Source organism: Culex quinquefasciatus, chromosome 1 (assembly GCF_015732765.1).
Source record: "Culex quinquefasciatus strain JHB chromosome 1, VPISU_Cqui_1.0_pri_paternal, whole genome shotgun sequence".
Classification (NCBI taxonomy): domain Eukaryota; kingdom Metazoa; phylum Arthropoda; class Insecta; order Diptera; family Culicidae; genus Culex; species Culex quinquefasciatus.
The window spans coordinates 22,268,534-22,282,338 of NC_051861.1; the positions used below are offsets into that span (position 1 = coordinate 22,268,534).

At 35.1% G+C, this 13,805-nt stretch overlaps 1 protein-coding gene across 1 annotated transcript in view; it reads right to left on the minus strand.

Annotated features, from left to right (window-relative positions):
• Positions 1-4,359, minus strand: part of LOC6035539 (protein catecholamines up) — a 240,364-nt gene extending 236,005 nt beyond the window's left edge. Inside the window, exon 1 of the mRNA XM_038254903.1 lies at positions 4,170-4,359. The gene's annotated coding sequence lies outside the window, so the exon portion shown is untranslated. The remainder of the gene's footprint in view (positions 1-4,169) is intronic.
• Positions 4,360-13,805: the final 9,446 nt, after the last annotated feature.

Genomic DNA, 13,805 nt, shown 5'->3' on the forward strand with positions numbered 1-13,805 from the left:
TGCCGTACGGCCGTTGATGAGCCACTCCACACTTTGTGTTATCATCGCCATCAAACTAGACCAAATCGGCCTCCGTGGTGCGATGATAGCGATGAGTTTGCTCAACATGGTCAACGTTTACTGACCAATTCGGACCGACTACTGTCACCGTCGTACAGCGGCGGCTACAGCTATAGCAGGTTCTCGCGGTGGAGCGACGGACGTGATTGAATTTGAATAACAACAATTAGAGCAAGAAGCGGTAATGAGCGGTGCATCGGGGAGCTACACCCCGACCTCTCGTGCAGAAGAACTGTATGCATAAGGGGTTGTACAATGACCGCGGGATTACCCCGGCTTCAACCTACTCCGCCGCAGCGCTGGAGAAACTTTTGACGCACGGTTTAGAACATGTGCCCGATGGGTTAGGTTAGGGTAGATCATAACAAAAGGTAGCGGATATTTTGATTCTGTTTGAAAGTGTATTATATTAAAAAATATATTATCTACACCCACAGTAGACGCTTAGAAGTTACAGTATGTAAAAAAAGTATTTACACCCTTGGGCACTTTGCACATTTTGTGATGAAACATGTAAATAATTTTAAGTTTGTCAGATTTCTAGTACATACTTCTTTTTGTTCAGGAACTCATGCCGAAAATTTTGCTACAAAAAAGCTCATGAAAGGATGATTTCTATAAATATTTCTAAAACGAATACTATTACAGCAATCGAATGCAAAAAAAGTTTGGACACCTTTCGAAAAATTAACATAAATAAAGTTATTTTTTGACAAATCACCATAAATGCAGGCTCCGAACTCCAAATAGGCATCCTTTACTAATTAAAAAAATAATTTGGATTGAATATAAAGTTTACTAAATACTTAGTATAAATGTTTATATAACTCTGGAAATTCTATATAAAACTTATCCAAACTTAATTTTGCAAACTTTTAATTTAACTAAATGTCAATATATTACCATAGTCCACGATTCACAAGTCAACCTAAGTGGCATCGGAAAGGGCATAACATTTCCGATCTTTTGACACCCAGACATCTAGGTTTTCTATAAAACCCACGTTTTTAAAAACCTGAGCAAAAAGTAAGTTTGATCCACGAGAACAAAAATTACGAAAGTCCGTACATTTTTGGCAGGTTGCACAAATGAAACCATAACAACCTTTTTACCTAGGTATTTAAAAAAACGTGGGTTTTATAGAAAACCTAGATGTCTGGGTATCACAAGCTCGGAAATTTTATGCCCTTTCCGATGCACTTAGGTTGACTTGTGACTTCAAAATCTATGGCAATTATTCAAAACAAGAAGTGGTATATTAACTTTTCACTTTGTTAACACAAGAATATAAAGTTATTTGGTATGAAAACAAATTAACGTAATTTAAACACTTTTTAGGATAACTTGTGATAATTAAAGTTTCAAGTTGGCAAAATTGCTCCTACATGTCCACAACAGTTCGCATATAACGGAACAACACTAAAACATGATGTTTTTCCAGAAGAGTACAGATTTTAGTTGAGTGTATCATTAGTTCCCATCTGTTTCATTATTTCTGCCAAGTGCGTTTACAATGAAATTTTGAATAACTCTAGTTGAAGAGGTTGGATCGATCTCATATTTTGGTCCATGTTTGAAAATTTAAAAAAAAAATTAACAAAAAGCTCGCTACACAATGCTGACAAAAAATCATTGAAAGTTTGAAACCAGAAGTATCTTATTGATAACTACTCTATCCCTTCTAACAGAAGCTCGAAGTATTGAAATAAACTTTGTAAATATTACTAGTAAGTATTTACAAAACATACGGAGACAAAGGAAAATTAGAATCTAAAAATTTGATTATTTAGATTCTTTATTCCTCTAAACTTTCAAACATCAACAAACCTTAATATATGTTTTGACTTTCCTCGACCAAACCCACTGCTAATTCATTGAAATTGGTTACGAGAAAAGGCTGCAGGCGAAACACGCAGAAGAAAATCTCTCCCGACCAGGAGAAAACCAATCAGTTGAAGATTTTTTTGTGAATCTCATATGATAGCACAACTTATATTAATGAACTACCGCACTAGGAATACAATGTAGAAAAAAGCAAAAACTGCTCGAATTGAAGTGTTCCATTGATTTCGCTTTGTTTACATACATTGGTCATCTACGAAAATTTAAAGATCATTTCTTGACGTGTGCCGTTACACCTGTAAGTGTGTTCCACAGAATAATCCAGATGATGATTTTTTGAGTTTCATTTTACCGATCTTTCGTGCGCGAGAGAAGAGAGTTATTTTTTGTGGTCGTCAAAAAAATTTCTTTTGGTGAATTTTTTTCCATCGCAAATGACCCCCAAATGATCATCATTTGACAGACTCTTCTGATATACTCTCAGTCTCGCTGAGTAATCAAGTATTCGTGAATGGATAAACCTGGACAATCTTGTAGGATCTCACAAACTCTACAAATGCTTGACAAATGCTTCAAATAATAATTACTGAAAAATATAACTGGAGTTAGCTACAATGATTTGAATATCAGTAAACTTTTCATAAATTAAAAATAAAAATACTGCAACTTTTTTTTATGTAGTAATTTTGGGGTGAAATTGACAAATTGTTGATTTCGATTTCGTAAAATGAAAAATACGAATTAAATACGAACGGAATGATATGGAATCATACTGAGCTTGGTAGAGAAGAGTTCATAGAACCTCTAGAAGGAGTATTCATTACATTTTAAAACATTCTAATAGTTAGTAATGAAATAATTATAAAACACTACGAAATTGTCATATTTTTCGATAATTTGATACCTCCCACATTCGACGGCCCTTGCAATATCGACACAGATAGAGTCAGCTGTAAATAATAAATATTTCAAAAATTTATAAAGTTATAAAATTACTTGAACAGATTATTTTTGAAAATGTGTTTGCCATAATATACTGAGTGGTTTTTGGTCAATTAATAATTATTCATTAAAATAACTCAAATGTTAAAGTTTTTTTTTTTATAAAAAGAATATATTACCAGAAAAATGTTTTTTTATGAAAAAATAAAATTCTTGGACTACATTTCAAAATAGGAAACATGAATTTATTCGGTTTTTATCATTGTGTTTGTTATATTAAAAAATATATACAACAAAAATCATATGGTTGTGTAAATTTTCGTAATTTGATTCTACGCAAAATTCATTTTTACTTTCTTGTCCTGATTTTATGAAACCTAACAAAAAAAAAATCAAGGAATAGGCACGTCACAAGTCGCTTAAGTCTTCAATAAGTATCTGCTTCAAGTGTGCTTTTCAAAGTGCTTTGTCAACATCAAAAGTGAATAGCATTACTTAAAAAACGAGTGAATAGATTGGGTAAGCATTTTACAGCTGAAAGTATTTCGAAAATTGCCTTATAATTTTGGGGCTGGGGAAGCCCAATTGTTGTTTATACTCAAAATTTAATTAAATAGTTACATATAGCCTAGGAAGTTTTGAAAACAGTTCCAACAGCTTCCAACTTCAAAAACCGCGCCTGTCCAATGTCCAACCACAAACAACTTTTTCATCCGATCATCTTCCAGATAGTTCCTCAACTTTGTACCCCTTATCACCAGCGTTCGGCGAGTGTGTCTTTCTTGCAGAAGTTAGCCGTCATCACCACCCGTCGTATGATTAACCAGGTGATGCAAGTCATTCATCTAGTTCGGTTCAACGACGGTGGCCACTTTCAACGTCCGTTCCAGTGTGTGTGTCGACGTACGTATCGCTGCAACGCGGCTGACAACTTTCAAATTGTGTTCCACCACCTGTTTCGCCCGCATATCAACAGGTCGCCACACCAGCAAACACTTCGGGTGATCCCAATTTCGCCAGTCAGTACGAAAAACCAAAACAAAACCTCGTCCATTCATGCGCTCTTTTTACGCATACCACTTCAACAGGTATTCGTGTTGGTCCAAGGCAGGGTATGTTTGCATGCGAAATCCCTGGGGGTTCGATTCTTCCTACGAGAGTGATAGTCACTCGATGCAGACTGGACGACTGGACACGTTTTAATCTATTCCGTTACGCCGCCAAACAGTCAGCGTGTCCGCGTGACGGTGTAACACTAAAGCAAACACAGCACACACACACACACTCGGCAGCACACCTGTGTGTACGGGGAAGAAAACACTTACACCAACACAGGGAACCGCGCACGCACCGAAAAATTGCGCCCAAGAACGACGACTACATGCGCGGAGGCTCCTTCAACGACCACACGATCGAACCGCGATCGAATCACTTGGTGGGGCACCAAACAAAACCAAAAATACGAAAAACTCAACCGAGCCGAACTCAAAAAACCGGGTCTCGCGAAAATGTTAATCCATTGAAGGCTTGTCAAACACTGAAGCAGGCTCAAAAGCAAAATTATGTTTAAAGCGAAGCGAGCAACAACTCTCGGCAGCCGGGTCTGAGTCAAGCCAGCCAAGCAGTCGCAGTCTCTCCTCCTCGTCGTCGTCGTCTCCGTTGACGAAGTCGTCGAGTTCGATTGGACGCGGCAGAGGCTATAAAAGCCAGTGGTACTCATCCGAGATGAACCGCCGTCACCTGTGTGGGTCAGCTGATGAGGCCACTTGAAGAAATGGTGGTACTGATAGCAGATAATCTTAAAGACTGCAACAGTCACACCCACTTGAATCCTCTGACACGACTGATTGCAAAAATTGTGTTTTCATTTCATAGAAAACATCAATTCTTAACGGAGACTTAAGCACCACGAAAGCCTATTTGAGCATCAATGCTAAAATGAACTTGAATTCTACCCTCTTTTTTATATCATCATCATCCCTAATTACTCTGTATCCGTGGTTACTCAATGCACTAAGTCTCTGGGATCGCATTGAGCACAGGAAATTCAAAATCCAAAAGTTCACTCGTTAATCATAAGTTTTCGGAGATGGGATTCGATCCGAAGATCTTTGATTCACCGATACTGTGCCTTAACAGTATCAGTCATCACAATAAGAACTAAGATAAATCTGGGATCTTTCAAGGCAAGTCTAATTTTTTGTTTTATGAAGAAGCTTTTCAAAAAATAGGGCCATTTGAAAAAATCGTCCCAAGCATGAACATAATCGCCAAAATGTCCCAATGCAACCAACTAACCCTCAAATGTCCAATTCTGTTTTCTAAAATTTTAATTTTTCCTTTGTTCAGGAGGACATTTTGAGCTACTGCAGTTCTGGAGTTTTTTTTAAAAGGTCCAATAAACCAAATTTTCAGTTTTTGCTATTTGAGTGTTTTTGAAACCGCCTTGAGTCAGGGGTATTAAAAAACACCCAAAAAGCAAAAACTGAAAATTTGGTTTATTGGACCTTTAAAAAAAAACTACAGAGTTGTTTTGCGAAAAACTTTACTTCTCTTGTAATAAATTTTTGTTGTTTCATTGTTAGTATTTCTTTTGACATGTATCTCGTTCTACCACCTGTAATCATTCTGCTTTTATATTGTTTCATATTTTACAGTAAATTTTTCATTCATGCTTGTTTTTCACATGTTCTGCTGCTGGAGAAAAAAAAGTACAGTCTGGGACATTAGCAAAATGACTGCATACTTGGGTTACAATGGAAAAAAATCGACATCTGGGATACCATCTGACTCGATTCCTTAGGCAAAAAAAAGTGACTGGGCCAATTTTAAGCCAAATCTGTAAAGATTTAACGATTGCTATAGATTGTAAAATCGCTGAAATCTGTTCATACAAAAACGCCTTCTACAAATCGCCCATAACTCGTCAGGGTTACCTCGGATCGTTTGGCGGTCTTCGACAAAGTTGAATAAGAATATCACACTTGACAATAATCTGACTCATATAACGCCCTCTTTTGAGGGAATTAGGGGTTATGTATGGAAACAATGCTACTATACGAATAAAAACCCCAAATATGTTTTTTTCAGTTGCATAAAAATCTATGATGAGCATAATTAACTCTTGATCGTTTTTGAATAATTGTAATTAATCTATATATATATAAAATTTCGACGGTTTTGTTCGAACGCGAATCAGTTCAATACGGAGCGTCGGATCGAGGTGCTCTTTGTTGCGTTGGGTTCGTATAAGCCCAAGGAAGGTTCTTACGCTAACTAATTGACACTTTGGCCACTCTGGAACCGATTCCGGAAAAGCTGCAGATTGTATGGGAAAAGTTACGTAAAATCAAATTTTGATCACAGAAGGCTGAATAAGCAAACAAGCATGAAACGTCACGAACTTGGTCACGAAACCAAAAAAAGGCAGGACGAAGTTTGCCGGGAAGAGCTTGTTAATCTATATATATATATATCTGGGTACCAAAATTTTCGTAATTGAGAGACGCAACTTTTGGTACCATAACATCTATAGGTCATCGCTGAAATTTTAAAGTTATCGCAGTTTTAGTGGAAAAAGTTGATTTTTTGCCGATTTCGTCATTTTCCCGTTTTTGCGCGTGGCGCGTCGAAAAACGCAGTTTTTTTTTTTCAAAAAATCGTATCTCCAAAACGTACGGTTCGACATCGCCAATTTTTTGATATTTTATGTGAAATTTTCCGAGGAATCCGATAAAAATATTTTCAGACATAGGCTCTTTGGTCCAGACACGGTCAAAACGCCATTTTAAGTTTTCATACGACTTTTTCAATAGTTAAGCTAGATTTTTGGAACTTTTTACTATTTTTCCCAAATAGCCAAACTCATCACCTTTCTTTTGCGTCTAAGACAGCTAAAATCGGATGAAATGGCGCGGAGATATGATTTTTAGAAAAAAAGTGGTTTTTGCGAAAAATGACGAAAATTGCCATTTTTTGAACCACCCTAGCACGATGTAGGCCACCCTAATGGCCAAACAAAAAAATACGGGTCTAATTATTTTGGCCAAGGAACCCCCAGAAAAATTTTGAGCCCGATCGGAGAACTTTTTTTTTGGTTTAGGCTCTTTTCAAATGGAATTGCTGTATATATAAAATTTCGACGGTTTTGTTCGAACGCGAATCAATTCAACACGGAATGTCGGATCGAGGTGCTTTTTGTTGCGTTGGGTTCGTAAAAGTCTAAGGAAGGTTCTTACGCCAAAAATGACAACTTTGGCCACTCTGAAACCAATTCCGGAAAATCTGCAGATTGTATGGGAAAAGCTGCGTGAAATCAAATTTTGATCACAGGAGGCTGAATTAGCAAAAAAGCAAGAAACGTCAGGAACCAAAAAAGGGCAGGACGAAGTTTGCCGGGAAGAGCTTGTTTATTATAATCAATTTCGTCAAATTTTATGTCATCAAGAGTCGAATATCATTAGCCGATGCTAATAAATGATTATATCAGTTATAGAATTCATTCACAACCCGAATGAGCACCTCTGGCCTGCCATAGGCCAAACCAAACCTAGCACGATCGTCACACAAGCTGATGATGGAGGTGCGATGCAAGTGATGGCCAAAACACACAAACACACGTGCTCGAAGCCAAACATCATGCGCCCCCCGCTCAAAAGTTCCCAAGAGAGAAACCCAACTTCAGCAAAAGAAATGAAAGGAGCGCTTCCAAACAACAAACCATGCAGCAGCAAAAGAGCCCCAAAAGAGAAATTGAGTAAAAACACTGCCAACCTCTCTCGGCCTCCCCACCATGCGCTGCTTCACGATCGCGATCGCCGGCGATCGGTCCGGGTCTCAAAGAGCAAACATCTCACACGCAAAACGGACATTAGGTATAAATTCCTAATTTTTAGGTATAATCGAACCTGACTGCAATAAGTTATTTTATTACTAATCGGCTATTAGTAATAAAATTACTAATAGCGTTTTAGTACGAGAATTCCTATATTTTAGGTATAATAGTAGAACCAAAATACCTTAATTTTAGGTATTTTCTGGAAAAGTGAGGGGACCAAAATTACTTATATTCAGGTATAATCCAAGATGGTGGACCATGGTTATTCCTAATTTTTAGGAATAAATACCTAAATTTGAGGTATTTTCTGGAAAAGTGAGGGATCCAAAATTACTGATATTTAGGTATAATCCAAGATGGCGGACCATGATTATTCCTTATTTCTAGGTATAAATACCTAAATTTGAGGTATTTTCTGGAAAAGTGAGGGATCCAAAATTACTGATATTTAGGTATAATCCAAGATGGCGGACCATTATTATTCCTAATTTCTAGGTATAAATACCTAAATTTGAGGTATTTTCTGGAAAAGTGAGAGATCCAAAATTACTGATATTCAGGTATAATCCAAGATGGCGGACCATTATTATTCCCAATTTTTAGGAATAAATACCTAAATTTGAGGTATTTTCAGAAAAAGTGAGGGATCCAAAATTACTAATATTTAGGTATAATCCAAGATGGCGGACCATTATTATTCCTAATTTTTAGGAATAAATACCTAAATTTGAGGTATTTTCTGGAAAGTGAGGGATCCAAAATTACTGATATTTAGGTATAATCCAAGATGGCGGACCATGATTATTCCTTATTTCTAGGTATAAATACCTAAATTTGAGATATTTTCTGGAAAAGTGAGAGATCCAAAATTACTGATATTCAGGTATAATCCAAGATGGCGGACCATTATTATTCCTAATTTTTAGGAATAAATACCTAAATTTGAGGTATTTTCAGAAAAAGTGAGGGATCCAAAATTACTAATATTTAGGTATAATCCAAGATGGCGGACCATTATTATTCCTAATTTTTAGGAATAAATACCTAAATTTGAGGTATTTTCTGGAAAGTGAGGGATCCAAAATTACTGATATTTAGGTATAATCCAAGATGGCGGACCATGATTATTCCTTATTTCTAGGTATAAATACCTAAATTTGAGGTATTTTCTGGAAAAGTGAGAGATCCAAAATTACTGATATTCAGGTATAATCCAAGATGGCGGACCATTATTATTCCTAATTTTTAGGAATAAATACCTAAATTTGAGGTATTTTCAGAAAAAATGAGGGATCCAAAATTACTGATATTCAGGTATAATCAAAGATGGCGGACCATTTATTCCTTATTTCTAGGCATAAATACCTAAATTTGAGGTATTTTCTATAAACGTGAGGGATCGAAAATTACTTATACTTAAGAATAATCAAAGATCAAATTAGGTATTATCCAAGAGATATGCAGGCAGAAGAAAACAATGGTTTATATGATATTAATATTTTTATTTATATCAAACACAACTATTTCATAAATGTTCTCACTTAAAAATGAATATTAAAATTTAAATTATATTTTATTTTTTCAATACATCTATATTTTTAATATTAAATTTATCTTTTTTATAAATATTTTGGTTTTTTTATGTTTTAATTTTTTAATAGTTAAATATTTCAGTATTTTAATATTTCAATAGTTAAATATTTAAATATTTTAATATTTTAATATTTTAATATTTTAATATTTTAATATTTTAATATTTTGATATTTTAATATTTTAATATTTTAATATTTTAATATTTTAATATTTTAATATTTTAATATTTTAATATTTTAATATTTTAATATTTTAATATTTTAATATTTTATAATTCAATACATTAATATTTTAATATTTTAATATTGTAATATTTTAATATTTTAATATTTTAATATTTTAATTTTTTAATATTTTAATATTTTAATATTTTAATATTTTAATATTTTAATATTTTAATATTTTAATATTTTAATATTTTAATATTTTAATATTTTAATATTTTAATATTTTAATATTTTAATATTTTAATATTTTAATATTTTAATATTTTAATATTTTAATATTTTAATATTTTAATATTTTAATATTTTAATATTTTAATATTTTAATATTTTAATATTTTAATATTTTAATATTTTAATATTTTAATATTTTAATATTTTAATATTTTAATTTTTTAATTTTTTAATATTTCAATATTTTAATATTTTTATATTTTTATATTTTAAAATTTCAATATTTTAATATTTCAATATTTTAATATTTTAATATTTTAATATTTCAATATTTATTTATTTTAAATATCTTTTATTATTTTAAGATTTTAATATTTTTACAACTTCAACATTTTAATCTTTAAATATTGGAATTGTAGAATATAAGATTTTTTAAAGTTTTAAAATGTTTGGAATTAGAGATTTTTAAAATTTTCTCTCTCTCCCCTCTCTTTCTATTTTCTCGCTCTTCCTGTTCCCTGCTAACTCTCTCTTCCCTTCCTCTCAATTCAACTTTTTCTCTTTCTCTCCTACCCTCTCTCCCTTTCTTTCTCTCCCATATTTTCTCACCTCTCTCTTTCCCACCTTCTCTCTACCTCTCCTACTCTCTCTCCTTCTCCTACTATCTCTCTCCCTCTCCTACTATCTCTCCCTCTCCTACTATCTCTCCCTCTCCTACTATCTCTCCATCTCCTACTCTCTCTCCAACTATATCTCTTATCTCTCTCTTTCTCCATCTTTGCCCCTCTCACTCCCACTTTCTCTCTCTCTTACTTTCTATCTCTCTCTTCCTCTACCCTCACCCTATCTCTTTCCCACATTTTCTTTCGCTCTTCCCCTCCAGCCTTCTCTCACAAACTCCCCCTTTCTCTCCCTTTTCTTCTTTCTCTCTCCCTTTCCCATTTTCGCTCTCTTTCATTCCCTCTTCTCTCCCACTTTTTCTCTCCCTCTCCTCTTCTCTCTCCCAGTTTCTCTTTCTTTCTCTCTTTCTCTTCGTCTACCCCCACCCATTCACTTTCAGTCTCTCATACACACACGAGCACACACGAGCACACACACACACACACACACACACACACACACACACACACACACGAACACTTTCATAAACGCATACATACACACACCCGCAACGTCCAACCAAATCACAAAAAGATAAAAAATGGTTCGTCAAACTCAAACTCGATACAACTTTTCATTCACACAATCGCCACGGTCGCACAATCTCCACGGTTGGGGTCCGTTTATACTTCCCCTTTCCAGCTCTCCCGCAAATATCCGTCCCGAGATCCGTCCTCCAGAGCACGAGAGGGAAGTGGCGGCTTTTTTAATTCCGCCGGGAGTTGAAGGTTCCGTCCTCCTCCTCCTCCTCTTCCACAAGTACGCGAGCCACACTTCCTCTAACAAGGATGCTCCGGGTTCCGTTCTCCGTGCAGAACCGGAGAGCCACTTTTCTTCCCGACAAAACTTACCTTGCCAAAGTTCCTAAGTTTTCAGCAGCACTGCACGGAGAAAAAAGAGTTCCCAAAATCGTAAACATGCGTTCATGAAAATGGGAACCTCGAACAAAGTGTTCAAATCCCATGGTACGATTTCGAAAAACGTACCATGAAATTTGAACACTTTGTTCGTGGTTCTCATTTTCATGAACGCTTGTTCACGATTTTGGGAACTCTTTTTTCTCCGTGTGTGGAACACCAACTCACAGCCACGAAATTATTTTGTTTTGACTTGTCAAAACGTGAATCGCAATTTTAGAACTAAAAAAAATACTAAAATTTAGGAATTTTTAAGAAGTACTTCAGTGTTCTAAAAAAATCCTAAATTTTAGGAAGAAAAAAATACTAATTTTTAGGTATAATTTGACAAGCTAGAACATAAGTTCAAAAAATACTAAAAATTAGGAATTTATACCTAATGTCCGTTTTGCGTGCACTGCACGAAAGCTAGTCGGGCCGAACTTTGGTGAGAGCGCACGTGAGAGAGAGTGTGGAAAACCAGAGAAAACGCCGAACTTTCGTTGGATGCTGCGCTGCCGCGTCACATGCGGATGTTTCGCTCTCTTGGCGAAATTTGCAACGAAAAAGACTAGCATCATTGTTGATAAACTTGAGCGAGTAATTTTTAACAAAACAGACTTACAATCAAGCATTTTGTAAAGTCTTATAAAAAAAACTAATAAAGTCAGAAGACGGGAGCATTAGGTGTAATGTTTTAAAATTGCTTTAATTTAAACTTAAAAATGTAATATTTATTAAATGAATCACCCAAAATTAAAATAAATTAAAAAATGCTTTGGGAGTACGTTTAACAAAGTCGTTTGATAAATTGAAAAAATTATCTGAATTTAAAATATCATTTTGCTTCAATTTAAAAAAAAAAATAAGTTCTTTGATCAAAGTCTAGTTATTGCCACCTATTAAAGTTTTGAGAGAAAACTATATCAAACATATAAAATTTGTCAAAGTAGTCGAACTCCAATGCCATTGCCAATATGGTTCAAGTAGTTTCCCAACATTCATGTCGACAGAACAGGCTGTTAAGCTGTCCAAAGAATTATTTCAAGCCGAAAAATTAATGCGAACCAAAGGCCACCGACATTTCCAATCTTCGCTAGCCGAAATCGCCGGACATCTTTGAAGGCTGCAAGCAGTCTACTGAAAGTAACCGCGCCATCAGGGATGCTGATAGCCACGCGGTCCAAAAAGTGAAAGGCTCAAATTCCATAATTGCACTCCTATACCGAACCCAGCCAGCCAGATTCCGAGAACCATTCGAGACTCTTCTGCGTCTAGGTCAGCAGCCACCTAATGGAGGGCTATCAATTCATTCGGAAATTTGAAACCACCACAATAATTGACCTCGAAGGTTTCAATATTTGGAAGTTTGGAAAAGCAAAGCTTAATTCCGCGACCCTTGTAGTCTCGCGCACGCAGAGGCCACGCATCACTTGCCTCCAATTAGGCAACATTTTCCATGCGACAGGCTTCGGTAGTTAAGTTGTTGTTCACTTTTTGCCGCATACGCCGGTTTCAAGGTCGTCCGAAACTAGATCTGCGCGGAGAAGGCACTAAACGGTTGGTCGCTACGAAAAATGAATTAAACAATTAAGACTTAACAAATTACGAAGAAACATTTTTGTATTTATTTTTTTTATGTGGTTTATATGATACAAAACATTCAAAAACAAGAAAAATTGAATAGAACTGAAGCAAAAGATTACGATTATAAACTTTTAAAACATTCAAAACTAGATTTTGGTGTAGTTAAACACCAAAATCTTGAATAACAATAAATCAAACTGAAATGACTTCAATACAAAACATAATGTAAAACTTAAAAAAAACTCCAATTTTCAACAAGTTCAGCTTCTATAAACCAAGTAAACTCCACAGCAAGCGCAATCAACCAGAGTCACTACACGCGGTAGTTAGCACAATGTAACCCTCTATAACACAGTATTTTTTATTCTTTTAAATTATCGAGTGTTTTGTTTTACGTTCTACATTTATCAGTTTTACAACTTGTTAACTTGTTTATTTTCATTTTTTTTTTTAGAACTATTTTTTTACTTTTTTCTTTCAGTTTAAACTCTATCGATTGTGAAGTGTCTATAAAACATGTTTTGAAAAGGATTTTAGAATATTTGAGATAACAAATCATTTATCTAAATGCCTTAAGTAGTCTGAAAAATATTTCAACCCTAAAACTGAAGAGCGTGAGGGTTAAGAATCAATTCGAGCACGACGGACATAAAGTCGTAAACGCCGCCTGATCCAGAAGAAGGAAGTTCATTTTTCAGCGAATCACTCCCCTTGTGTGTATAAAGGAACCACCCGAACAGCTTATTACTCTTATGAGCAGTAATTATGGCACTAAAATCTGCCTGGTTGTAAATCGATACCGACGCCACCGGAATAGTTGCATTATTAACGGACATTGCCCGGACGACATCGCGATCGGTACAGATTCCACGCCCGGAAAAGGTCAATGAATTACACCGGGCAGCGGCGGCGGCGGCAATCGCCAAAGGACGCAGCTTGAACGTCGTTTAAAGTCACCCCAACGACATTATTACCGGACCAGTTCATAT